This window comes from Pelodiscus sinensis, chromosome 14 (assembly GCF_049634645.1).
Source record: "Pelodiscus sinensis isolate JC-2024 chromosome 14, ASM4963464v1, whole genome shotgun sequence".
Lineage (NCBI taxonomy): Eukaryota > Metazoa > Chordata > Testudines > Trionychidae > Pelodiscus > Pelodiscus sinensis.
The window spans coordinates 37937196-37957141 of NC_134724.1; positions in this window are offsets into that span (position 1 = coordinate 37937196).

Below are 19946 nucleotides of genomic sequence, written 5' to 3' on the forward strand. Positions count from 1 at the left end.
AGTGAATTCTCCATTATTGCCTGTGACGTCCCTGTGACTTTTACTCAAATTATCCATGCTAAAAGCTTAGCCTTACTTATAACCTGGCCACACTTTAGTAGCTTGGGCTGCATTTTCTCATGCTAGGAGTCCGCCTCAGGCTGAAATGTTCCAGAAGGTTGCTGTGGAAATGGCTCCGATGTTTCTCAGGGTTCGGGACCCACTTAAAAAATGTTTGGGACCTTTTTGTGTCAAAGAGAAGGCCCTGCAGTAGGGGGTTTGAAATGTGGTAGTACCATGGCCTTTCAGTCAGGGTTATGCTCTTAGCTCTTCCTGGGCACATTTTGCTAACTGCTAAGTTTGGGAATATTTCGGTTCACACAGGCTCAGCGGAGGTGCCTTAAACCTGAACAGCTCAAATCACCAATGAGTCACTCCAGTTCCTTCCCCCAGCCATCGCCACACGCCACAGTTCCTAGTCCGATTTGCTGCCTCCATCCCATTCTCCCCCACCTACTGTTTAGATTAGATGAGGAACCTGAAGAGGGAGATTGGGATTTGGGAACTTGCAGAGGGTGAGGAGAAATTGGGAGCAAGGGTGGGGACACCTGGATCTCAGAGGTAGGAGAGAGATTAGAGGAAGAGTTGGAAGGGATGGGAAGTCTGAGGAATGGAGACTGGCACAGGGTAGGCAAAAGGAATCTGACTGGGACAAGGAGCCAGGAATGGAGAAGACATGACGAGGACAGAAAGAGTGGGCAAGGATCCTGTTACTGGGGGCATAGGCGACAAGTCTATACCCTGGTCCAGAGTGTTGAATGGAACTGCAGAGTCCTTATTCTCCCCTTCCTCCGCCGTGACCACTATCCATGTAGATCTCCTCCCCACTCTGGTACTAGCCCATAGAAAGGATGGTGGCCTACTATTGCTATCGGGCCAGTGGCAGAGGTCTGGGCAGTAGATCTAAAAGCTTCAGCCCTGCTGATGAACCATGTGGGTGTCGGTATAATGCCACAGGATGGAATTTGTGATTTTTTTTTTACAGTTTGCTTTTTTTTAAAACCTAGGAAATCACACGTGTGCACACACATGTGCACCCCGCTCCCCGTTAAAAGAATATTAATGTTGCAAAGTCAAGCATCCAGAAATTAGAAAATGGCAGAATTAAGGATGATGGTGGGGTGAGGTGGAAGCTATCTGGCAGAAGAGAACATGTAGATATATTAGTTGCTGGTGAATGAAGCTTGTATACTAATGATGTAATCAGCTAATTTGCATTTTTGAACATAATTGCCCTACTAGCTCTAGACTTGTTGGGGTTTTAACGCTGAGAAGGGTTGGCATGGATAGCCATGGAGAAGGGCACCCTCCGTTCATCTAGTGGGTAGCAGCAAGATAAGGTTCTCACATACATTACCCCGTCAGCTTGTCTCAACCCCGAGATGGGGCGGGGCACCTCCTCTGGGGTAACAACTGTAGTTTTGTCTCCATGGCCCGTGCAGTTCTTGGCCTCTTTGGGTTGACCAATAGATGCAAAAAGTGGTGGTGAGTTTGTGATGGGAGAGCTGGGCATGAGACCCACCAAACTCAGCTTACATAAGGGCCTCTCAGCATCCATTACATGGGAAATACTTTCAGTCTCCACTGAGCTGAGCTATATTCCTCTTAAAATCAGGAATAAGGGATCTTCCGGAAAAGGCTTTATTTTCCGAAAGATCCTGTCTAGACTGGCACTTTTCTCCGGCAAAGCCCCGAGCCGGAAAAAAGCGGCAGCCATGTTCATGCAAATGCCGCGGGGGATATTTAAATCCCCCGCGGCATTTGCAATTCCGACTTGTCTCATTAGCATCCCTTTTACGGAAAAGGGTGCCAATGTAGACACAGCCCTGGTGAAAGGCTCCACAGTCTGTTAGCAATCCACTGAGACAGCCAGTCCGCCAGTAAGTGATCACCTAACAGGAAGGCCTACATAGATAAACTATGATTGGGGGTGAATAGATACAACACTGAATGTGCAATGGATAAATCATAGTATTAAAGGAGCATTCAAATTGCAAAAGTTAGAAAGTCCAAATGAAGCTGAATGAAGCAACCTTAACTCTGCCCTCTTGCGTAGGTTCAACTACAAAAACGTGGATGGGTGGGGAAGGGATGAGAGGAGTAATTTCTTTGATCCCAAAGTTGCAGGGACTAGGTGCAGGCTTGGCAGACGGGCTTGTTTCCCTCGCACCTCTGACCATACCATTAGTGTGAGCCTGCCTAGTCTGTGCACGTGTGCAGTTCTCCAGGTCCTCTTTCTGTCCTGCCTCCCACCAGGAGGGAGTCCTATTGTAGCGGGGCTTCCTCCTCCCCCTGCATGCAGCCTGCCTGTGGTTATTCGGAATGCAGCTGACATCACAGGGATCAGCCTAGGGCAAATTATAACCATTTGTATCCAGATACAAAAGCAGTGCGAGGTCCAGACCAGCCTGAACAAACATACTGACTGCCATGAGCCATCTGGCAATCAAAGTAAAAGCCTCTAGTGTAGGTGCACCCTTAGGGTATGTCTAACTGCAGAGTTTTTCCGGAAAAATGGCTGTTTTTCTGGAAAAACTATACTTCCGCCCACACTGCTATTGCATTCTTTTGACAGAAAGTTGAAAGAACGGAGAGGTTTTTCCAACAGTGGGAAACTTCTTTCTACAAGGAAGAAGCCTTTTTCCAAAAAAGCTTTTTTGGAAAAAGGCGTGTGTGGATGTGGAAAAGAGTGTTTTTTTCGAAAGAAGAGGCCTCCAGGAAAAAGCACAGGTGCCCTGGTGGCCACTCCTTTCCATATATACTACTTACAACTGAAATGCGAGATAGCGTCCAATCAATGTGGACTCTATCTTTCGAAAAAGCATATCGCTTTTTTGATGTGCTTTTGCCGTGTAGACGCTCTTTTTTGAAAAAAGTTTTTGCAGAAGATCTCTTCCAGAAAAGCTTCTTCTGAAAGAAGTTTGCAGTCTTGACGTAACCACAGTGAGCATAACTCACATTTTATGTTTGGAGTAAAATTTCCAAGAAGTGTCACTTTTGTGCTTCCGTATTTGAAGGGGTTTGGGCAATTGCCCTCAAACTTCCAAAATCAAAAGGTTTCTCGTGCACTGACGGCGAATCACAGCCGTACTTTTCCTGTGCAGCAGCGTAATGGGGAATGAGTATATGGGTGATAACGGTGGAGGAGCTCCGTCCAAATTGAAAAGCTTTTGCTGAGCAGCTTTATAGAGAGTGATTTTTCTTAGTGGGCTGTACCTCAAAAACTGTTCAGTGATTTTCTCCAAACTTGCAAAAATACATTTAAAAAATCCTTTGCCTTTAGAAAAAGCTGGGATATATTCAGACCAAATTAATTTAGCCAACCGTCAGGGACGAAGGGGTGCTAAATATGGGGCTTAGGATGGAATTTGGCAGTAACCTTTACTACCGAGAGTTGACATTGTTTCTCCAACAGATTTCATACAATTCCTATAAGGACACCACGTCACACCGTCCTCCCTCGGTTGACATTTGCCATTGGAGAGATTTATTTCTGTAATAAGTTCTTTGCAGTAAGACTTAATAAAAACAAAGGGGAAAGTTTATTAATTATACCATTTACAGCTAATGAAACATAATATTCCCTTGAAATAATTTTCCAGCATTTCTTGTGATGGCATGATCCATTTTCAGTAACAAACGGTTTGTGCTTTCTCCGGTTGGCCTGCCGGATCAATCTGTTATAGCAACAAATCTGCCCCAGAGTTTGGTTCCCAAGGAGATTAACTCTTCTCCTGCTTGGCCCACAAAGAAGAGGCTGGAGCCAAATGGCTGGCTTTCCTACTCACAAAACCCCGCAGAAAGCAAAGCTTTTTGTTTAATGTTCTGGGGGAGAGCGATTCACGCACTGCCCTACCTATGCACCCCAGTCCTGCCTTAGAGCACCTCTAAGTGCCCCATCCCTGGGAATCCCGGCACTGCTCCTCCACGCGCCTCTGCTGCACTGCCTGCTGGTGCAGCCCTGGAGCCTCTTCTAAGCAAAGAGTGTCAGCGTGTACCCAGGCCCGCTGACAGGGGAGGGCAAAGGGGGCAGCCGGGTGGCTGGAACTGCAGCCTCCTTGGAATTGCTGCTGGAGTGCAGCTCCACAGCGCCATGTGGCTTTTAGGGCTGGGGGGGGGGGGCACATGCAGCAGTCCAAGGGGCTCTGAGGGCTGGCTGTCTTTGGTCCCGCCCTTGTAGTTGGGTGGTGAAATTCCTTTATAGAATCCATCCACAGCCAGCCCACTTAACTAGCTTCATTAACACGGGTTGTAAAATTGACAGGTACTTCTTTTCTTCTACAAAGGAATTTCACCACCCAATTACAGAGGGAGACTGCAGAACTGGAATTCATCTACAAATTTCACACTGTTACCCTGGGCTTGAGTGAAGACATTAACTAGATAACGCATTACAAAGCCAATTTCCCCTGCCTTTAACATTCCCATTTTCACATCAAAAGCTATGAATGGGACACATCCAGCCCACTTAATTAGCTTCATTGACACTGGTCCTACAATTGACAGGTACTTCTTTTGCTGTTATATATCCTGATTTCTGTTACTTCCACCTCATCTGATGGGTTTTACCCATGAACACTCATGATTCTGTGTATTTTTGCTAGTCCCTAAGGTGCCACAGGACTACTCGTTTTTTACACTGCCATAGTTTATTACAAACAGCTACTCCATTACACTTAACCTACCACTGAAGTGCAGCCACCTCTAAGGGAGAACATATTTTTAACATCACCCAGCAAAGCTACAGAACAATTTAGACAAGAAGTGAGTAAGAAATCTGTACGAAGATTGTAACCATCCAGCTATTTTAATCAGGCTGAACGAACATCTATCCCCACTAAATGGAGACACACACCCTCTGTGACAATGTGACATTCATTCTCATTTTTGCTTTATAGACATTGCTGTGTTTTCCCCACGGGGTTCACGGCAAATAAATGGTGACAGGTGAAGTCATTAGCTCTAATGGCTATGCACACCTCAAGACAACAGTCCTTCATACATAAGAGGTTGTTTGGAATGTCTAAAGGAGGTGTTTATACAATGGCTTGCCACAGGGACTGGTATTTGGCTTGCTCTCATGTAATATCTCCATTAATGAGCTGAGGGAGGGAGTAAACAGCATATTAATGGTATTTGCAGGTGACACTGTACTAGGAGAAGACAGAAATCATGCAAAGCCAGGTTAGACACAAACAATGCAGTGGGAGATTAGACACAGAAACAGGCCTGGAAATTCAGAGACCTGCTGTTGGCTTCCTGATTGGGTTAACCACACCAGCCTTTATTCTGACACATAAAGGCAGAGCCTAATACTGAGGCCATGCTGTATCGTCTCAGGCTAGATGTGCTCTTTGTGACTCTCCTCATGCAAATGTCCAAGCACACAAGTACGTTTGATCAGGTGAGTAATCCCAATGTTTCCTTATTCTCCCTCGTCGGTGTGTGGGTGGCCATCTGTTGGCTCTTGTCTTAGGCTTAGATTGTGGCTCTTTGACACAGTAATGTCTTTTGGCGGCATGTGTACAGGGCCTAATGCACTCTGACCCTGGTCCAGGTCTCTTACTCCCAGATTCCATGGCAGTGATAGCAACATGTGGCCTGCAGGCTGAATGCGGCCCGTCGGGAGTCTAGGTGCAGCCCATGAGACACTTCGTTTTCTGTTGCCCATGTGTAGGGCTCCCAGATTCCCCAGTTTCCATCTGCGTCGTTTTGTTCCCACCGGTTTGAGTAGCATGACGCACCCGTAAAGCCAAGGGTCCGTGACAGGAGGTGGTACTGATTGCACACGACGCTGACAGTGAGAGCTGTGTGCTACCTCTGCAGCCAACCACAGCGCTGCTACGGTTCAGTGGGCGTACCCAGCAAAGTCTGGGTACACAAGCACAAGGCTGCCCGTTTTGTTACGCCAACCTTGTGGCCCACTGAGATGCAGAGGGCCACTCATGTATCCCACTCGCTAGCCTCGGTTTCCCCTCGCTGCTCTGTGCTAATATGCTGTGGATACTACTACAGTAATGAGCTGGATTGCTTTTTACAGCCTAGTGTGTCCAGAGGTTTCAAAGCAGCTTCCCCAGCATGACTCAGATGAGTCCCCTCAGAGGCTGGGCACTGCTATCAGGGCTGGGCTGTGGCCTGGTTTTGCACAGGGGTAGCAGGCTCTAGATGAATATTTGTACCACCCCCATTTTAGAGGGGCGAGCAGAAGGCTAGTTGGGCCGGTGAGTACGCGCGCTCTGTGAGCTGAGCCTTAATGCCTCACAGGGAGCCGTAGAGGTGGGGGTGCAAGCCAGGGGCCCGGCTCCAACCACTAGTAAATGCTTCCTTCCCACAGAACTGCCTCCGCAGACCCACCCGCCTGAGGATGGCTTTGTCCTGGGGCAGTGGGACGGGCATTCCTGGAGCGAATGGCCAGGCACATTTTTGGGGTTGTGTGTTTACTACAAACTTGGCTGGGCTGGGCAGGGGAGAACAAAGACCTGCTGTTCGCCCGCCAGGGCTTGGCGTCTCGCTGCCTGTCTGTGTACGTAGAGCCGCAGATCTGTGACCTGCTTGTCCAGTTTGCTGTTGCTGGGGCATGTTTTCTAACAGCGACTTCTAAGGAACTGGCTCATTCTCATGGGACTGGTGATCTGCCAGGGGACAGGTCAGGAGAGAGTGCGCAGATCAGAGCGGGGAAATGGGGCAGGGGTGCACCCTCCTAGGTGGGTGGGTGTGCTGTGGGGGGACATCTGAGCTGAAGGGCATGGGACATATGGATTCTCTGTCTCTTACTTGGCCTCCTTGCTGCCTTTGCCGCGCAGCCTTCAGCTTTTCCTTGCGGCAATGAAATTGGCTTGCAAAGCAGCTTGAGAAAAGCTGCCAGGCTCCCTGCAGGAGGCTAGGTCTCCTGAAACCCCTCAGGCATCCCCCTTTGTCAATGTCAAGGATAAGAACCACAGTGCTGCTCTGAGTCTCTTCCCCCACCTCCCATGCTGGACCTTTGCCAGCTGGGCTGGTTCCCAGATCCGTCTGTGGCCAGGCTGCTGTTCCACCCCACATTCCTCCAGCCCCCTCCTGGGTCTGCTCATTCTTGTCCCAGTCACACACCCCTGGCTGCCTGTCATGAGGCCTGCTCATTGCCAGGCCCACAGCTCTTCTGGCCCGAACGTGCCGCCTCCTCTGCACGGTGCCATGCCTGTCAGTAACTCGGTTCCCTCGCTATCCGTCGGGGAGACCAGCAGCCGATACCTGTCACCAGCTGCCTTCTCCTCTCTTCTGTCAGGCTGCCCTGGGAAATATCCCAGAATGCCTTGGCATTGATATCTCCCTGATGTCCCTCCTCTGGGCCCTGGCACTCAGCTGGCTCTCTTAGTGCCACTGCCTCCCTTCGGGCGTCTCTGCTCACCACCCGTCAGCTGAATTTCTTCCTTCTCGCTGGAGGCCTTGCCTTCTCTCTTGGCTTGCTTCCTCTGCTTCCTATTTTGATACCTTTCATCTTGTCCTTCATGCCTCTGGGGAGGTCAGACTTAGGGTGACTACCAGCAAAGCAACCTCTCTGGCAGTCAGCAAGCATGGGGGGGTCGCCCCAAAGAGTCAAACCTGACTCACTAGCAATGAAAAATCCATGCAGCCCCTCAGGACTGGGCTGCAGCTCATTAGGAGAACATGTAGCACAGAGGCAAAGTGACTTGACCAAGATCATACAATGAGTCAGTGGCAAAGCTAGGAGTAGAATCAAGTGTAAAGAAGGCTCCCTCCACAGGGCCTGCTATAGACCCAAAGTTCCCACTTGCATGAGTGGCAGCAAGGCGGCTGACATGATATTTCATGAGCCTAAAATTCCTCATTGGAAATGGAGACTTATCTCTCCCATCACTCAGTGCCCGGGCTGTTCCTATGTATGGGTTTGCATGCTGGGTGCTGTCAGTAGCTCTCCTTCACAAAATCTCTGCCCACTCTTCACTTTCCCATCCCAGCAACGCTCAGCACACCTGACAAGCCTTCCCCGGGCGGGGCCTTGCCGAGGGTCAGGCTACAATCGCCCAGGGAGGCAGGAATCTACTTTGGGTTTGGCTCTTCCTCGTACGTTTTTAAGGCTGGGGGGCCTAAAGCAGGGCTCTCTCACAGAAAAAGCCAGCCAGACTCCCCCCAGGGCCGGAAGGGGAAAGTGCTTCATTCCCATCAGCTGCGTAGACAAAGGAAATTGCTCCATTCAGCGCCAGTCTGCCAGTCTGCTGCAGCCCACAGTTCAGTGCCACTCCTTGATCATGCAGCCCACCATTCTGTGCTGCAGGCCTTCTGGCATGGGGACCTTCTGTCTCCCCTAGTGGTAGCTCTTCAGAGCTGCGGCCAAAGCCCAGCTCCATTTCATTCAGGGCTTGCTACTGCTCCCTCTGGCTGTATTCCTAGCAGATGTGTCTTGGCTGATATTGAACGTGTGACTCGTGGTAGAGCACTGATCTTCCCGGAAGTCTTGTCATTTGAGGTAAAGCCAGATTGTAGGGTGGACGTTTGGCCTGTCCGTCGTGTGTCCCTTCAGAGCATCCTTGTCCACGTGGAAAGCCTTCTCACCCAGTTAGGAAAATGAAACCAGTGTGTGTGACGTGCACTTGTGGTTGTAAAGTTATTCCTAGCCATAAAGTTACAGACCCCTGCCAGGGATGGTGTAGGGTGCTGGGTCCTGCCAGGAGGGCAGGGGACCGGAGTCGATGGCCTCTCGAGGTCCCTGCCAGCTCTAGTGTGCTAGGATTCTATAGGGGTGCTGGCTGGGGTTTTGTATGTAATCTTCAGTGACCGATGCAGTGGGAAATTTGAGGCAGGTGCTAATGGGTGAGGGTGAGCATGGCCTAGCCTGCTGGGCACTCAGGAGGCACAGATACTTGTCCTGACTCTGTTGCTGGGTGAGTGTAGGCAAGTCATGGCACTGGTCTGTGCCTCAGTTTCTCTAGCTGGAAAAAGGGGGTACTGATGGTGCTCTATCTTGTAAAGCAATCTGTGTGTGTGTGGGGCGGGGAACGCTCTATCTGAGTAAGGTATTATTGCCATTAAGGTTCTCAAGATGAATTTTATTGTCCCTAAATAAAGACCCTACGGTATGTGACTTTACTACCCGATTGAGCCCCAGGGACACGTGGATTGCTTGGGAAGCCACAGTGCGTTTATTGTAGAGCGCTAACGTTTCTCCTTCCTGCCAGCCAGCTTCCAGGGCTGAAGACCCTGCTCAGGTTTCAGCTTCTGCTCCAGCAACTGGAGCATGTTGGCACTTTCTGCCCGAGTGAGTCCCATGGCCAGAGGCTCACCACCGCTGTGCTCAACGTGGGCCTGTTTACAAGGAAAACAAGTAGAAGCTTCTCAGACAAAGCCTAGAAAGTCCCCGTGTGCCGACTGGGAGCTAATGGCAACTCATGCCCTCTGGGACTGGGACACACTTCGCTGGACTTTCCTGTCTCGTGGGCAGTGCTTGCCCTACAGCCACTTGGGGAACAAGCCATACTGTCAGCATGCAAAGAGTACAATGGCCAGTGGCAGTGCACTGCCCAGGCCGTCCACGTGCCACCTCTGCCAGCTGGTGCCACGCCCCTTTGTCACGGCACCGCTCCATGTTGACGTGGCCTGGGAAGAGGCTTTGCAGGTGTCCCTCTCTGGGCACTGAGGCTTCTGTTCCCAGGCTACTTGTTTCTGGGATTTACTTTCCTTCAGACCTTGAAGCCTGCTGTCTCCTGGGACGGGTGCCTGTGGCCTAGTGCATCTCTCCCTCTCGCTGCCATCTGCCTGAAACAAGTGATTTCGACTTTACCCTCCTTTCCTCGGCAATGACCTAATTAGTTAATTTTGCATCACAGCCTCTTTCAAAGGCACATCAAAGCTTCCCGACCCTGATGCCGGGGGAGGAGATTATTAGCCTTTTTAAGGTCAAGGCTAGAGGAGATGGGTCCCTCACTTGAGGACTAACATCGCTTACAAATTAATCTTTTGGCCTCCTTATTCAAGATCAAAACCACAGGCAGCAGGAAGAGCATTGGTGTGATGCTCACTCCAAGGGAAAGGTTTGCTCAGTATAAACAAGTACAATCCGTGCTCCTAATGCTGCCAAGTGACCGGCAGGTCCTCCCCTGCAATCAGCCCCCTCTGCTCTCGGGATGGACTGCAGCCAGGCCCATGCAGAGGTGCAGGCTGGTGGGCATGGAGTAAGGAGCCTTCCAGGCCCCTCTGTGGGTGCTGGACACACTCGGGCTCCCGCACTCGGCAAAGTGAAGTCCCGATTGCGCTCAGCCCCTTGAGTGGTCTGGGCGGTGGATCAGGGCAGCACTGACTGCCTTGGAGGCTCTGCATCCGTGCCCTTGGGATAGAGCACCTAGTGGGCAGGGATAGCAATGGCTCTAGCAGCAAAGTGCTCACAGCTGAGGGGCAAATCCTGCTTTCCCCTTGCCCTTCATGGAAACCCAGCTAGCTCGGAGGGGCAGCGCGGCAGCTGTTTCACGCCCACCTGGCGGGATCGAGCTCAGTGGGGATAGAGTTAGCTCCCTCCTCCACCCCCACGCCTCCCTCCCGTCCAAAAGAGAAAGGGCGCAGCAGAGAGCGGGGCGGTCATTTTGGGGGTGGGCAGAAAGAACCCTCTTGCGGCTCACCCTGAGCGCCCTGCAGCCATTCGGAAAAGGAAGCAAAGCAAAGGTTGCCCCGTGGAAGCTGCAGCAGGGATGGAAGGAGCAGAAGTCATGAACCGAGCTGGAACTCAGCCAGAACACCAGGGCTAACTCACTGCCCTTGCAAAAGCCAGGGCCAGGCCCTGATATCAGATCTCTGAAGCCTGGCTCGGGTAGGTCCAGGTTTCCGTCTGGATAACACTATTACACGCCCACCCTGACAGTGACCCAGACACCCTGCAGGGAAATGGAGAACAGGGAAACTGTCCTGGCTGGGCTGATTTAGTTGGGGTTCAGCCTGCTTCAAGCAGAGGGTTGGACTAGGGGGCTCCTGAGGTCTCTTCCAGCCCTGATCTTCTATAATTCGCTGATTGTGTGATCTACAGCCAGTCCCAGCTTCTGGCAGTAGGAGGCTCCGGGACACCCAGAGCATGGGGTTGCTGCCCTGACCTTCTTGACTAATAGCCATTGCTGGACCTATCTCCAGGAACTGGTCTGAATCTTTTCTGAACCCAGTTATGTTTTTGGCCTTCGCAGCATCCCGTGGCATCGACGGGTTGACTTTGTGCTGGACGACAGTGCTTCCTTGGGGTTTTCTGCCCTTTTAATCAGTGACCATTCCATGAGAGGACCTTCCCTCTTATCCCATGGCTCCCTGCTTGGCTTAAGAGCCTTTGGGGTGGGTCTGCATAAAGGCTGTTGGAAATCCAAGTGTGCTATGTCCCCGGATGGCCCTTGTCCACATGCTGCTGACACCTTCACCAGATTCTAGTAGATTGGTGAGGCAATCCGTGTTGACTCTTCCCCGGCAAATCACGGTCTTCTGTGGGTCTGACAGTTTCGTTCTTTACTATGGTTTCAACCAGTGTTTCTGAAGCTGGGTTTGCTGGCCTGTAACTGCCAGAATTGTCTCAAGAATCCTTTCTAAAAATCTACACACCTTCCAGTCATCTTGTATGGCGGCCGCGTGAAGCGAGAGAGCCTCTGCGGTTTCCTATTGGAGCCTCCTCAGAACTCTGGGTGGATGCCATCTGGTCCCGGTGCCTCGTTACTCTTTAACGTAACAATTAGTTCAAGTCTGCTATTTCCGACATTCTCCTTTGCAAGCACCCGCCCCACGACTGCTGCGGCTGGATGGCAAAGGCCATCGATTTTAAAGAGGGACAGTTCTAAAAATCGGAGACTCGTTCCAAAGCTGTGGGCTGTGTTCAGCCCCTGATGTCGGAGCATCTCAGGGTATGTCTACACTACAAAGTTAGTTCGAACTAACGGACGTTAGTTCGAATTAACTTTCATAGGCGCTACACTAGCGCTCCGTTAGTTCGAATTTAATTCGAACTAACGGAGCGCTTAGTTCGAACTAGGTAATTCTCATTCCACGAGGATTAAGCCTAGTTCGAACTTACTAGTTCGAATTAAGAGCTGTGTAGACCCTTAATTCGAACTAGTGGGAGGCTAGCCCTTCCCAGCTTGCCCTGGTGGCCACTCTGGCCAACACCAGGCAAACTCTACTGCCCCTCTCCCGGCCCCGGAGCCCTTAAAGGGCCACGGGCTGGCTACACAGTTTGTGCCAGTTGCAAGGCTGCCAGCACCCGTGCCTGCACACCCTGCACCTGACACCCATGAGCCAGCTACCCGATTCCACCCAGCCCTCCCCCTCTTCCCGGGACCAGCCTGGCGGCTCCCAGGAGCCTGCCCGGGGCCGCAAGAGGCGGGCGCCCACGTGGTCTAGTGCGGAGATCGTGGACCTCATCGAGGTTTGGGGGGAAGCCTCCAATGTCCACAATCTCCGCACTAGCCACAGGAACGCGGCAGTCTACGGCCGCATGGCTGCCAGCCTGGCCGCCAGGGGCCACCAGCGCAGCCGGCAGCAGGTGCGCTGGAAAATTAAGGACTTGCGGCAGTCCTACTCCCGGGCCTGCCTGCCAGGGGCCGACCCGAAGGCCTGCCCCCACTTTCACGCCCTGGACCGCCTCCTGGGGGCTCATGCTGTCCCTGCCCCCCGGGACGTGATAGACCCCAGGGCAGAGGGACCGCTGCAAGAGACTGAGGAGGAGGAGGAGGAGGGCTCCGAGAGGCAGGAGCCTGCCGGCAGCCTGCCCAGGACCCGGGACCCCCAAGGCACCCCACAGAGCCGCTCGCCTGTGTCGTCCGAGGCCGGGGAGGAGTCCACATGTGAGTACCATCATGCTCCCCTTATGTGTACGGGGGGCTGGGGCGAGAGGGAACCCTGGGACCGTGCGCCTGGGCCTTGCCCACCACGGAGCAGCAGCTGGGGATCCTGCAGGGGCCCTGGCCTTGCAGAGGGGAGCTGGGTTTCACACACCTGGGCCCCTGGGGTAATTGACCGCTGTTCTTGTTTCACCACAGCCGCAGCACCTGGGCCTGCAGGGCGCACCACCCCGCCTGCAGCAGCCGCCCGCGCCTGGGTCAGCAGGAGAGCCAGGAATCAAGAGGACTACCAGAGGCGGCACCTCCGGTTCCTGGAGCAACAGATCCGTATCCAGGACCACTGGGTCCAGGAGGACCTGAGGCTGCGCCAGAAGAGTTTGGAGGCCCTGGAGGAGCAGGGCCGTGCCCTGCGAGGCCACCTCCAGAGCCTGCTGGACCGCTTCCCAATTCCTCCTGCTCCTGCTCCTGCTCCTGCTCCCCCTGCTCCCCCTCCTACTCCCTCTGCTCCCCCTGCTCCTCCTCCTCCCCCTACTCCCCCAGATCCTCCTCCTGCTCCCGCTCTTGCTTACTCCACACCCCCCGTCCCTCCTGCCCCACCCTCCACAACCATTCCCCACCAACGCCCCCGGACCCGCACTGTTGCGAGACGGGAGAGGCAGCCGGACCCCCACCCCTGAGCTTTCCTTTCCCTTCCTCCCTTCCCTCCCCTTCCAGCTCCCTCATCCCAGGTTTTCCCCTCCCCTCTCCCACCCTTCTTCCTTCCTCCCCCCACCCCAGTTATGTAAAATAAAAAGACGTTTTTGTTTGAAAAACAGGTGTCTTTATTTGACAGTAGGTAGAGAGGGGAAAGGGGAAGGGGGGTTGGGTGGAAGAAGGCCCCAGTGGGGCATGCAAGGAAGAGGTCAGTCCTCCTCCTCCACCAGGAAGCTCTCCCGCAGGGTTTCCCAGATCCGGACGGCCCCCCGCTGGGCTTCCCGGACGGCGGCGGTGCGGGGCTGACCGTAGTGGCCAGCCATGTGGTCAGCCTCAGCCATCCAGGCTGGCAGGAAAGCCTCCCCCTTTCTCTCACATAAATTGTGGAGCACACAACATGCTGCCACCACGGGAGGGATGTTGTGCTCGGCCAGGTCCAGGCGGGTGAGGAGGCATTGAAAGCAGGCTTTCAGTCGCCCGAAGGCCCCCTCCACCACGATGCGGGCCCTGGTCAGCCTGGCATTGAAGGCCTGGCGGGAGGGATTGAGGTGCCTCGTGTAGGGCTTCATCAGCCACGGCTGCAGTGGGTAGGCGGCATCCCCCACCAGGCACACAGGCATGTCCACGTCCCCGACCCTGATTTGGCGGTCGGGGAAGAAGGTCCCATCCTGCAGCCGCTGGCACACGGAGGAGTTGCGGTACACCCGGGCGTCGTGTGCTTTGCTGGACCAGCCCACATTAATGTCCGTGAACTGTCCCCGGTGGTCACACACGGCCTGCAGGATCACGGAGAAGTACCCCTTGTGGTTGACGTACCGGGATGCCTGGTGTTCCGGGGCACGGATGGGGATGTGCGTCCCGTCGATGGCCCCCCCGCAGTTGGGGAAGCCGAGGGCACCGAATCCCCGGATGACGGCGTCCGGGTCGGCGAGGCAGACCACCCTGCGGAGCAGCACCCGGTTGATGGCCTTGACCACCTGCGGAGAGAGACACAGCAAAGCGCCAATCAGTTGGGCGCTCGGGTGGCTGGGAGCGTTCGTGCCCTGGCAGTGCCCCGCACCCCACTCCCGGAAGCAACCCCCCTGGCGGCGTGTAGTACGGCCGGGACAGACCGACCCCTCCGGTGCGGGGCGCTTTCGCCTCCTCCCGCCCCCCCCTTTGTCCCTGGGGCGGCCCATCCCCTCCTTGCAGCCCTCCTCCCCCCCGGCTCGGTGGCCGACGAGTGCCATACCTGCATGAGCACCGCTCCGACGGTGGATCTCCCCACGCCGAACTGGTTCCCGACGGATTGGTAGCTGTCCGGCGTGGAGAGCTTCCACAGGGCGATGGCCACCCGCTTCTGGAGGGGGATGGCGGGCCTCATGCGAGTGTCCCTTCTGCGCAGAGCAGGGGCGAGCCACTCGCAGAGCTCCAGGAAGGTGTCCCTCCTCATCCTGAAGTTCTGGGTCCACTGTCGGTCTTCCCAGCGCTCCAGGACGATGCGGTCCCACCAGTCAGTGCTGGTGTCCAGACGCCAGACGCGGCGGGGCACGCCGGTGCCGGGGCGCCGCCGCGGCTCCTCCACGGCCCCCAGGGCGGCCAGGCGGAGAGGCAGGGGGCTGACGTGCACCAGGTGGTGCCAGGCAGCCTCGAGCCATTGCTGGCAGTCTTGCAGCAGCAAGTCCAGAAAGTGCACCAGAAGGTGCAGGGCGAGCTCTGGCTCCATGTTGCCACCTGCGGTGGCGTCCCCGAAGGGAAGCACCAACACAGACGGGCACAGAGACCAATGCTTTGCTGTCCCTCGGCGAGGTTGGCAAGCAAGCAGGAAAGGCTGAGAACCGGCTGTCCGGGGGGGGGTCCGTTTAAGCACGAGCCTCAGACAGCAGCCACACAAAGGAACTACTGACCTGATGCCCTGCCAGAACCAGTTTCAGCCGCCCTTAAATGCGCCCCTGCGTCCAATCAGTGTGGACGTGCTAGTTCGAATTAGCAAAACGCTAATTCAAACTAGTTTTTAGTTCTAGATGCGTTAGTTCGAATTAGCTTAGTTCGAATTAACTAATTCGAACTAAGTTAGTTCGAATTAGCACTGTAGTGTAGACGTACCCTCATTCTTGTGCAAGAGCTTAATTTGACCCGTTAAATCTTGGCATATCTGGGTGTTGCGCTTTGCGTGTTTGGAGTGCCACCCGCAGTTTTGCTGCCACCTGTGCTGGCAATACAGGAGCGTCTATAAAATAAGAGCTCAGCATGTCTCCTCCCTTACGCAGCCACATGCACTGAGATCAGAGGGGCAACATACCCCCGTGTGTGTGTGTGCTCTGCGGTTCCTGCTCCATTCCAGGGGTGCTGAGCTGGGCTCCCTTGTGCTCTGTGGCAAGAAGGCCTGGCTAGTGCCCAACGCTGGGTGCAGATGGCGCACAGCCAGACGCAAGGCTGGTTACATGCAGCATGGTCCAGACTGCACTCATGCACACAGGTTCCTACATCCCCCTACCCGCGCCCAAGCTGCATATGAGCCAAAGCAGCCCTGCCTACCTGTGCGCAGATTGGCCTGTGGCCTTGTGGCTGTGGGGAAGGCAGTAGCCCAGGGCCCGTGATCCAGCAGTGAGTGGGCAGAGGGGCAGGATCTCATTCGCTAAAGGGACAAAGGGCAGGAAGGTTCAGGGACCGTCAGGGAAGAGGGGTCCCATCCATGCGGTAATGGTAGCGGAAGCAAGAAAGATGTTTGATCTCAAGGGCCCACTCCCCTTGGGCGTCATTGGCAGGGACTTGGCCCGCTCTGAGGAAGGCGTGTGCTGTAACAGTGAGAGATTGCCATCGGGCCTGTCAGCACAGCCACCCTTGCAGGAGCAAAGGGGTGACTGGGAAGCCATTGGCCCTCTGGAGTCATGGCCACAGCTGCTGGCAGTGGGCCCAGGCAGAGAAGACGGGTCTCCTGAGGTGGGTCTGTATCGTGTCTCATTCGGAGCTAGCAACAGGCCCATTGGAACAACTGTAAGAAGAAGGGTTGTGGAGAGTTCTCCGTCACGGACAGTCCTACAAGGCCTGCACTGCGCATTACTTTGGGGAAGTGGCCTGGGATGTGCAGGAGGCCAGAGTAGTTCACAGTGGCCCCTGCCTTTGGAAGTGATGGACATAAAGCCCCGATCTCACGAGGTATGTGGGAGCTGCCCATGTGCCAGTTCTGCTGCTGTAGTTATATGGCCAACGGTCAGATGCCTCATTCATCAACAGAGCTCCCCTCCATGCCCCCCATGTTTTTGTGAACAGTCCTGTGCGCATTCCTCAGTGGGGTGCAGTGTGCGTGGCTGTGCCTGGTACATACGTTCGCTCGCAGGCCTGTTTCTGTCCTGCTTGGAAGCAGGAGCCCTGCAGAAGGGAAGGGGGGAAGAGAAGGGCAGAGGAATGATGGAAGAAGGATGGGGGCAAAAGGAGAGAGAAGCAGAGATGGAGAGGGAGGGGAATGGCTGGAGAAATAGAGATGAAGGGCCGCAAGGGCTGCCTTGCCTTGTGTACCCCCATGCCCAGCAGCATCTCTGCTTTGCCACTGAGTTCTCCCTTCTGTCTGCTTGTTTCCTAATTGCTGGTCTTGTAAATGGTTTGATTTATGGCTCCGTTCATCAGCTCTGGCCCTCGGGTAGCACATGCTTTTCCTTCCAGGTTGGGAAGCGAATGATGAATTCACAGCCTGGCTGTGGGCTGGAGAAGGCGCCAAGAGTTTCGGGATCTTTCCTGTGTTGCGTGTGCCAAGCCCAACGACTTCATTTTTACCTCTCATTCGTTGAGTTTATGCAGCGGCTCTTTCGCTGGGCAGAAGCTGCCTTGGGGATTCTCAGTCGGTGAAGTGTCCTGCTACAGGAGCAGCGTCACTTCCCGTTTGCTCAGAGGACTCGGTCCATTTCCTTGCAGAAGGTTGGAAGCCAGTGTTCTGTGTCATGCGCATTTGCCTGGGGACATTTCTCAGGGTCCCTTACGACCTCCAACTGCGGAACACGGGAGAAGCAAAAACCATCCTCGCAAAAGCTGAGGGCAGAGCTTGTAAAGTGCTAAGGAGCCACCATGAGGACCACGGTAGCCGTAACCGAGTCAGCAACGAGCCCATGGAGAAGAAGGGGCCAGGTCGACCAGTCACAGTGCTTAACCACTGGCCTGCATTACGAAGGGCTGTGATGGATTTGCCGGCCCTTGGGAGTCCTTCAGACAAGACGCTGGTTGTTCTGAAAGGTGCTCAGGTTCCACAGCAAGTCGCTGATGCGATTGCAGGCGTCGCAGCGCAACATGCTCCATCCTGTCCCAAGCAGGAGGTCAAGTGAGATGGTCAGAAAGGTTCCTGTGTCTTAAGCCAGCGACACTCGGGCTTCAGGAGCCCAATTGGCCATCAGCATTACCCAAAAGAGCCCCATTGAAAAGTACCAGGACATCCTCAGAAGTGCTGCAGTGGGGCCTCCCGGCACACCGGGAGCTCTGCTCGCTGCCCCCAGCCACAGGGAAAGCACACATGAGGGTGCTCTTTACCGGCCTGGCCAGCTTCTTCTCTGTACCCCCAGCGTGGCTGAAGCAAGGAATAATCTGTCCGCTGCAGCCACCCCAGGGGAGTGGAAAGGTGGCCACGGGGGATGGCCAAAGGGTAGGTAAAGGACCTCTATTGCACATCCAGCACAAAGTATAGGAGTAGCAATGGGGGGAGGGGCGAGCATGCACCCAGGCCATTGACCTATAGCTATTGGTTAGTGGCCCAGGTACATGACCCCCGCCATTGCTACACTTACATACCTACAGATTATGGGGGAGGGGCCCTAAATCCTAGCCTGAGTGGATGACAAAGGTCCAGATGAGAAATAACGCCCCGGTCCCATGGCTGGGAAAAGCATCGCCGGTCTTCTGAAGACCCACTAGCTACATTAGCCCAAAGAGAGCTGTTCCCCTGGTCGGCAGAAATGGTCTGTCTGGAACTCCTGGCTCGTGGCAGCCGCTGGAGGATGGTGTTGCCAAGAGAGTTTCAGCTGCGCCCCAAGCACTGTTCTGGGAAGGACTGCTAAGCAGAGAGGGGGTCCCTCTATCCAAGAAGGGACGAGCTTGTTTGGATACAGGCTGGCTAACCTAGTGAGGAGGGCTTTGAACTAGGTTCAGGGGGGGCAGGTGACCAAAGCCCACAGGTGAGAGAGAATCTGGGGGAGCATGGGCTATTATGGGGGGAAATCAAGTCAGAATCTTAGATGTCTGTGTGCTAATGCAGAAGTATAGGGCACAAGCAGGAAGAGAGTGAAATGCTGGTTAATAACTAGAGCTGTGATGTAGATGGCTTCACAGAGACTTGGTGGGATGATACACACGACGGGAATATTGGTGTAGAAGGGCAGCGCTTGCCCAGGAATGACAGCCAGGGGAAAAGGAGGAGTGGGTGGAGTGAAACACTGAAGACAGCCATCAGGGCAGGCCTTGTGGGATGCTGGTGGAAGCCAGTTCTCTCGACAAAACAAACAGCAGAGTCCACACAGTCTCTTTGTTGATAGTAACAGGAGGGGAAAAGACAAAAGTCTCTCGCAGGAGGGAAGTTTTTTGTTACCAAACTGGGTGTTTTTTCCAACAAACGCCACATCGCAATGTAGACGCTCTCGTTCTCCAAAAGACAGTTTCTGGTGACAGAATGTGCCAATGTAGACCAAGGCCAATGGGAAAATTACCCTGGTAGATGGGGTGAGTGGGCAACATGGTAGGGAATCAGCAAAACCAGTTAATGCAGAGGGATCCCTTACGATGATAACTGCAGTTCTTTGAGAGCATCCCCTCTGCAGATTCATTCTTGTGTAGAGCAGTGCAAGTATCTGGGGGTTCATTTTGCTGATTTGTTCCAAAAAATTGGAGAGGGATTTGCTTTGGGGTGCTCCCAAATGAATTTTCGAAATGTTTGGTGAATGAACAAACAAAAAGTATTTTGGATCAAGCAAAACTATAGTTTCAGTTTAAGGCATTTATAATTTTTAGCATTTACATTAATTTTCTTTAAGAACATTTTTAAACAAAAAATCATTTCAAATTGAAAGGTCTAATTTTCAGTTTTAAAATGGTGAAACAAAACTTTACAATTCTTTGTTTGAGGCTTTAATTCACCAGAAATACTTCAGTGAAATCTTCCTCAATTTGCAAACTATTTTGGTGGACCCGAATCTGCATTTTTCAGTGGAGAAATGTTGGCAGAAACATTTCACTCCGCTCTCCCCCCATGGGATACAGCCATTCCGTCCCCTCCGATGACCAAACAAGGAATATAATTATGTACATAGAAATGGCCACAAAAATATTTGTCCCTCTAAGGAGACACTTCAGGACAGGAATGAACAAAGAGCACACCGTTGCCAGTGGGTAAATCAAGACCATGCCAGCTCTTATTCCAACCACCCTGGCTCCAACGGGAGGAGGGTGAGCAAATGAGAC